The sequence below is a fragment of the Humulus lupulus genome, chromosome 6, assembly GCF_963169125.1.
Source record: "Humulus lupulus chromosome 6, drHumLupu1.1, whole genome shotgun sequence".
Lineage (NCBI taxonomy): Eukaryota > Viridiplantae > Streptophyta > Magnoliopsida > Rosales > Cannabaceae > Humulus > Humulus lupulus.
Genome location: NC_084798.1, coordinates 130,449,586 through 130,458,375, shown reverse-complemented (window position 1 = coordinate 130,458,375; position 8,790 = coordinate 130,449,586). Strand labels below are relative to the sequence as shown.

The following is an 8,790-nucleotide window of genomic DNA, read 5'->3' as shown; positions in this document are numbered from 1 at the left end:
GGCTAGTAGTTGATGAGGATGAGCAATACTTTTCTGTCTATGAAGAAGAACAATATATTGGTGATTTGAGTTAATTGTTCTCGATTTTCTTTATCATAAAAAGGAAATTTTTCCTATTGATCATAAGCATCCTATTTATTGATTGCTTTCGCAGTAGCTCAATAACTCTGTTACTCAGGTGATCAATAAATACACCAAAATTTTATGTTTTGATTTTATTATAGCATCTCTATCTCTTATATCATGTGTTTTCTTTTTTTATGCTGGCTCTTAGAAAAGCTGAGAACATAGAATTTGAATCATTGATTGGTGTGGTTAAGAAGTTACAGTTGACATTGTTTTAATATGTAACTTCTTCTCAAACCACCATTCTAGTTTGCTGATAAGCCTTTTTTTTGTTGCAATAGAAACGAATTTTCTTCTGAAATATCAAAATGTTGGCTTCAGTTGAACTGTAACCACAAAATGTTGGTTTCAGTTAAACGAATTTTTTTCTAAAATATCAAAATGTATGTGTTCTTAAAGTTGCCTCTGGAAAATTGCAGTGACGTTTCTGTAGAGTTTATAAAATCTATTATGTTGATCCTATTATACCACAGTGTGATCTGTTGTATAATTGTGTTGAGTTTGCTTTTACTGTGTTTAAGTTATAGTTCAATCTTCAACTAAGTTTATGATTCTATGTACAATTTTGGTTTAATCATAAATTCAGTTCCACGATATGATCAAGACACATTTAATCAATCTAGTAAAATTTTGCCTAAATTATTAGTTATTACCATAGTTATAAAATTCTATATTCCAAAAAAAAAGTGCATCATACACTTATTTGTAAAAAATGTCTCTTACTATCTTCTGAATCTTATAGTCGGTTTTTTAAATGCACAGTTTGAAATTCAATATGTATTGCAATCTTGTTTGAATTAGAGTACTTGCTCGATTACTTTCTCTGATCAAACTTTGGTTGCCTTTTTTTTACTCATAGATCTAACCAAAAAAATTAATTGATCAAATTGATTCATTTAATAAACATTTGATTAATACATTGATTGAATCTATTTAAGTTTTGATTTTTGAATAATTTAAAATATATTAAAATAATTTAGAGCCTATCCTTTGTGTTGGATAGTTTGTCTTTGTTGGTTGTCTTAGGTTTTCTTATTCTAAACTAGAGATTTTACACTAATGTTTCTCTAGCAATTAGAGGATATAAACAGAAAAAATAAAGAAAGAAAACAGAAAGCAGAAGAAATATGAGAGGAAAATGTTGTTAATTAATATTTATTTGTTTTTGGTGTTCTTTTGGCCTTGTTCTCTTGTCGCTTGCTGCATGATTTGTTGCATGAAAATTTTGTTTGTTCATTTTTTTTTATAAGAAAAATAAGAGCCTTAGGTATGTTCCTGTATGATTTATTGCACATAAATTCTGTTTGTCCGGTATCTACCTATTTATTAATAGACTATTGAATTGTGTTTGAACATAGCTTACTTTATTATGAAGAATGATTCTTTGAGAAGGCACAAATTGATCAAAAAACATGAGCTTTAAGTTTGTTCTTGTCCCCTCATGAAAGCGGGTAAATCCACTATTAACGCATTTAACACAGTTTTTACTAGCTTTTGGGTCAGTCAAATGTCTTACTCTTTCTTCTATCAAGTCTTAAAAAAGTAAGAAAACTATAAAAGGAAGAAATTATAATATATGTGTGCTTTCAATAGTCACTAGCCTTTTTTATGTCTAAGTCATACATCAATAAATGTGGTATTCATTTAGACTTTTTTACCATTGTCTTACTACTATTTTAGTCTCCCTAGTATGAATACTGATTAAATTCAACTAATATATTTTGTTTTATGTGCATGGATGGCTTTTGTTGTAAAATCATATTCAAAGGTGAGAAAAAAGGCCAAGCTTTTTAAGCATGTTCAAAAGAACTTGTGACAGAAGACAAACATGATTTGGCCATTGATTAGCCAAAACAAGACAAAAAAAATAAAGTTTTCCCATTAAAGTATGATTGAATTTGCTGAAAGTCATAGATATATATTAACACACACACACATATTACTTTACTAACATCACAATGATGCCAATATGCTCTTACTTTGCAGTATTCTTCAATGTTAAGCTTCTTCTAAAATTCGCATACTTGATTAGGCTTTTCAATTTGTTCCCCTGAAATACTATTAGACTAATTGATATATTTATAGTGTGCTGAATGAGTCCACTAATCTCTATTTCTGTTTGGGTACATGGCTTACAAGTTTTAATATAGTTTTCTAATTTATAGAGATTACAAATACTAATTAGATTATGGAATTCGATTTCACGAAGGCATTTCATTAATTGTATATGTGTAGCATTTTCAAAGTCTTCAAATGCATAGTTCTTTTGTTGCAATACTTGTACTAGTATTTCATTGATTGTATTAGTGTTTTTTTACAGGTGCAATACTTGTTTTTTTTTTACCATTTACTAAGGTCTGCAATGTTCTTTTGGATCTTCTTGTGTTTTGTTCAATCATTGAGCTTTTGTCTAGCTTAAAAGTAATATAGTTCTTATTGATAAATTTGTTTCGCTTTTGTCTAGCTTAGAAGTAATAAAACGCTTATAAATTTATTAAAGTAATCAGTCTTATGGGAATAGTCTACTAGTACTTTTAGATTTATATGTCAACAATTGATTATTAACAAAAATAAAATTAATATGCCAACCACTAAGTAAAATTAAAAGCTTACCTAACCATCTATCAATACCAAGTAAAAAAATTCAAACAACACACAATAAGTTTTCATCCTTATATCACCGCAACACACAAACAAATTTTCCAGAACCTACTTCTCTAAGACACACAAATTTTCAACCTTCCGTTATCACCGCAGCACACAATTTTAATCTCAGAACCTACTTCTCTGTGGATGAATATTTAAGATATTCAAACCCCTCTAACATTTGTATGATATTAATAAAAGAGTTAAAAGAACATACTTCCGTACCTCTTGCTATTAATAATCAAGTTAATTAAATTTTCTCCTTGCCAATTCGATCCACAACCAAAGGAATATAATCAATATCTAAAAGATTAATACAAAATTAAAATTAAAGACAAACAAAGCAATAATAAATTAAGACAAAGCTGTTACTAACAGACTTTTGGATTATCAACACTAATACAATCTAATCTAAAGGAAAATTTTGTTAATTTAAGAGATGAACTCTATCTCTAAACAGAGAGATACACCACAAAATGTAAGAAACCTATCATAACTTAAAAAAACTTTCAAAAAGATCACTCATGCAACTAAGAAGTTTATGCTCAGTCTAATATAAATTAAAATACTAAATAAGAGGAACACCTCATGTAGTTAATGACCATTAAACAAATACAAAAATATATAACATTTATAAATCCACTATAAAACACCCTATTTTTTCGAAAGTGTCCATTCCTTTCTTCTTCTTTTTTAAGTTTAGAACAAGCATAGAGAGGAAAAAAAAAATTACCTTGTTGCTTACTTTCTGACCAAACAGAGAGAAGCAAGACCTACCAAAGAATTTCTCCAAAACAAAGAGAATAGGGACAAAGAAGAAGAAACAGAGATAAATCTAAAGAGAAGAGGAAAGAGAGAGATACACATAGAGACTTTGGGAATTATTCAGCGAGAAATGAGAAAGAGTGGCTTGACATTCACCAGTAAACTCAAAACCAGAGAGTACATGATCACCCAAAGACTATGTTTAGTAAAAGCGTTGGAAAAAAACTAGCTTCAGGTCCACAAAAGCACTACTCCTCAAACAAGCCATAACTAGCTAACACACTATAGCCAATTCAGGAGCATTTGCATCTGCCTTTCATGTGTCTATCTCACACATTATGGCCACATGCAAGATCATCCATTGACATTTCAAGGGCCTGCTGCAGTAAATCATTCTCATCAATATGATCAAAGGTCAATTTTCACCTTTAATACATTATAAAAAAACTAAACAACCCCATGCGTGCATATTTAAACACCTTATGCATTCAATCAACACATAAACCACCACCTTCCCCCACTCAATAAATCCACAGGAAATAAAATTAAAACCCCATATATAAATCAACTATAAATTCACAAATGCAATGTTTTTAAGAATATAAAAGTTGATTGTCAAATAAAAACAATTAATCAGTTGCCTTAGAGTCAACTCTAGAAGAAGCAATGGTGGCACGCTCTATCATCTAAACAAGAAAAGAAATTATTCATCTTTAGCATTCATGAAATAGTGTCAAATTCTTAAGATATGTCATCTCTCAAAGATATTAAAACTTTTGTTCTTTTAGAAGCAAATGATTTTAGAAACCACCAACAATTTAATAACAAACATGGTACTAGCTAAGCTAGAACCAAAAGGTCAAGCAACAAGATTCATGACCCAGTTAGGAAGTAATGCAAGAACTTTAGAGAACGACCAAGATACATGTCACGTAGCCAATCATTCTAAAAGGTCTACTTCAAAATTCAAGCTATAAGATTGTCTATTCATATATAAAAATAATATATTGATATTAAACATTCACTAATACAATTAAGAAACTATTTTTTTAATCCCATCCTATGATTGGTCTATCTAATTCATGTTGCAGGACTATGTTTCCCATACACGTATTTCATATTTTAACAAAAATATAAAATAAAATAATCATTTGTAAGCAATCAAATAATTCACCTATTTTTTGCTAATAAATCTCTCTTATAGTTCATGAATCATTATCAAATATATACATAAATCTCATCACATTAAAATATAAATAAACAATAATGCAAAACTCAAAGGAATACTGGTAACTAAGTTTTCAAACTATTAAGTCAGTTTTTCATCTTACAATAGTTAGTTTTAACAGAGTTATTGCTCTCTTTATTTTGAACTAGAATTAAGGGCTTGAAAGATCAAATAAGTAATATCCCTTTGTTCCTCAATTTAAAATTGGAATAAAGAGCCTAAAATAAAACCACAAGCAAATCAATTTCACTCTCAATCAATGTCCAATGTAGCACACACCAATTATGGACATAAAATTCACACTTTGCATAATTGTAATAAACATATATGCAAAAAATTTCTACTGTCATACATATAAGTTGACATTGTGTATAATATATTTAGTGTTTTTTATCATCCTGAATCAGGATGTTCAAAATATACACATACAAACTCGTGTATAGAAACTATAATAACTTCACTGCAATACTTGATATATGTTGAAAAGAAAAAAAGGCTTGATTAAAGATAATATATTATTTGAGTAGTCAGTCAGTGCATTAAATTGACAAAGCCAAAGATATGCAAAACTTCCAGAATAAACCAAAGATATCAAAATATATGATATGGTTTTTGATAAAATAAAAAGCATATAGTTTGGTACAAAAAGGTTGTATATTTTAGAAGAAACTGGTACTAGTTGCAAGAACATCGCAAAAGGTGTGATAACCTCTTTTGTCTTTCTTGTGAGACCTTTCTTATAGAAACTGAAAGGGACTTGGTTCAAATTTATCCAAAAAATGTGCAAAAATTTAATCAAAAATGGCACTCACTTGATGTTGAAATGGGAGATGTTGAAGGCTTATGTATGATGGACAAGTTTTGTTCTATAGTTTCATATAAATATTTATATATATTTAGAATATCTTTTTTATAATTATCATTATTATTCTAGTTATAAGATATGGTTTTTGAAAGCTAGTACCTAACTACGTATGTAGCAATTAAAAATCAAAACCAATAATTGAATGGGCTGTCATAATTTTAATTAAAACTTACTAATATTAAAAGTAAAATCTACCCATTTGGCCACCATAGTTAACTATATAAATTTATATTATTGAGCGGCTTATATTCATAATTACCTGAATTGAGTGACAAAGTGGTGTAGAAAGATGGAAGCTTCCAATCTAGCCAAGTCAATCCCAGGGCATAGCCTCTGGCCACCTCCAAATGGGGTGAAGTTACAATTGCTAGTGTCTTTTTCCTGTGAATTTCAATAAAGGTTCAATGAGTTATTGGACTATACTATGGTTAATTTTGAAAAGAGCAAAGTTAATATTGAAATGTTTAACCCCACTTACCTGCCACCTCCATGGATTAAACTTGTACGGCCGGTCATAATTATTTTCATCAAGATAAATTGATCTAAAATATGCAAAAGCACACCATCCCTTCGGTATTAGATACCCTTTTATCTCAACATCTTTCATCGCATTTCTCATCACACCAATGATAATGTTCCCTAACCTTAGTGTTTCTGTGATGACCTGTAATTTGAAAAAAAAAAACAAAAGAAAAAGAAATCAAGTAAATTAGAAAAGTTATAGCTAGTTTTCTTTCTTTCTTTCTGAGCTGAGCTACGCTGTTGTTTTCTTCTTGTTTGTCATTTTCAGTGGTAAAAAGAAATATTACCATTTGTGTAAATGGTAAAGATAAGTAGTCACTCCAACACAGTGGCTCCCCAAGCTGATCTTTGAGTCTTTGTAACTTTATGTTCTCCTCCTGAGATAAGATAAGATAAGATAAATAAATCTATTGATTATATTAATATAACCTAAGCAAGTGCATAATACCTAGTTATTGAAACTAAGTCTTTTTGTTACTTCATTTTCTATATAAAAATCTTGTACTATAGATGTCATCCTCACGTATAAATATTTATATATTGTGGACAAAACCTATGGCTGGCTACCTTATATTATTATATAGCATTTGCATTGTCACCTATTTCCAATGACAAGGCACAAATGAGAAGGAAACCACTTCAGGAACGACAAAACTAGACAGTAAAAGTGGTCAAAAAAAATGGACTCGAAAGTCACAAATTTCCAAAAAAAAGAGCCAGTAGTATTAGAAAAAAGCTGGCTGGCTAAACAGGATTAATGCAGCTTAATCAAATCAAGTCATTTTTTATTAAAAGAGCACTAAAGGAAAGGATGATAATGATCATGAAATGAAGTTGGCATCTTTTCTAATACAATGATAATAATAGTCTAAGTAGAATGATTATAATAATTTGATTTCTATAGCAATCCAATAAAGAGAAACAACAAACTAAGTGGTTCATACCAGTAACTGTTGTAGGGCAGCAGGACAATCTGAGAGATATTTCACTGCAAGAGTCAAAAGAACAGGAACTGGATCCTCCCCTGGGATCATCATATCTACAATGTTATCAGCTATTAGATCATCTGTTAATTGACCACTTGTGTCATTTAGAAGAACATCTATTACATCTCTTGGAGCCTCTTTGGTGATCATCCCACTACTACTTTTCCTGGCTTCTAAAATTTTCTATACTTGCTTCACCATTTTTTTCTTTGCCTGAAAAGAGAAGAGGAAAAATATTTTGTACCAACATAATTAGTAATCATGAAATAAGGCAAGATGTGAGTAGTAATAGATTAATAATAACTAACTTACCTGTAATGATCTATGAAGCCTAGTTCCAGGAATGTTTATTGGTAATGACATGAGGCCTGCAATGAATTCTTGAAATTGTTTTCTTAGAGACTCCATTTCCTCACCAGGATCCAAATTAATCAATGCCTTAACTAGTACTTGAAATGCAATCTGGGAGAGAGACCAAAAGGGGGTTTAGTCTTATATGTGTTATTAACTTTTAAAAAGTACCATTAAACATAATAATTGTGAATCTGTTTTGACAGACAATTATTCAAATAAACTTATTCTGAACCCCATAACAACTAGTTTACCTTTTCTATTTAGCAAATCATTTTCAAACCTAAGTAGAAGCCAGAGATGGGGTATTTCAAAAATCAATAATTATTACTTTGACTGTTTCACAGACAGATTCTGTATCCCCCAAACAAATAAATATTTATGAATATAAATAAATCACCCCCTAAAAATATCTTAACCACACAAAAAAGGCAAAAGGTTTAAACTTTAAAGATAGAAGGCATCTTTTGTTTTTTGCTGTGTCTACTTCAAACTCTTCCCAAAAAAACTAAACTCAGATGAACCAAGTAAAGTCTTTATTTTTTAGTTTTCCTTTCTAAACTTCAAATATTAAAGAATATCCTCACAACTCATTCCCCAAGATCAAGATGTTTGAGAAAGAGAGCTTACATTTTTTGTTTCATCCTGAATGTAGATGGGTCGGTCATGGCTCCAATTTGTCATAGATTCTTGGACATACTTGTACATGTCTCTGGTGATTTGAGCCTTGAGTTGTGGAGATTTAAAGAAGCCACCCACTAGTCCATGGATTCTCCTTTGCAAGTTTCCATTGATAAGCAAAATAGAAGACTTTCCCATCAACTCAGTCAAAGATTTTGGGTAAGAAGGCACAAAAACCTTTGCATCACTTTGCAGAATAAATTTACTCACTTCTGCATCTGTTGAAACTATAGCTAGACTTCCAAATATGTGGGACTTAAACACCTTGTAATACCTAACCAAAAAACAAGCACACTTGTTAAACCATGTACTTAAATTAAAATAATAACTAATCCCAAACTTACAAGAATTAAATGATTTTTATGGTAGACGTTGAAGCCATGGATATTGACATTTGGAGCCTCTTTAAGAAACCCAATAGTTGTTATTAGGCAAAACAATAGTAGAATGGTCTGGTATTTTAGATATTTCTTCCTCCACAACATTGATCGAAGAAGCATATAGATACGAAATTTCAATATGCCACATCAAATGCTAATTATGGCATGTTAAAAACCTTTCAAAAAGGATTTTATTCTTCACGGTTATGTAGCTTAGATACTGATCCAATACTAAACTAC

General features: G+C 30.2%; 1 pseudogene; it reads right to left on the bottom strand.

Moving 5' to 3' along the window:
* Nucleotides 1-5,837: 5,837 nt before the first annotated feature.
* LOC133785461 (3-epi-6-deoxocathasterone 23-monooxygenase CYP90D1-like) lies at nucleotides 5,838-8,552 on the bottom strand (annotated as a pseudogene).
* Between the last annotated feature and the right edge of the window lie 238 nt (nucleotides 8,553-8,790).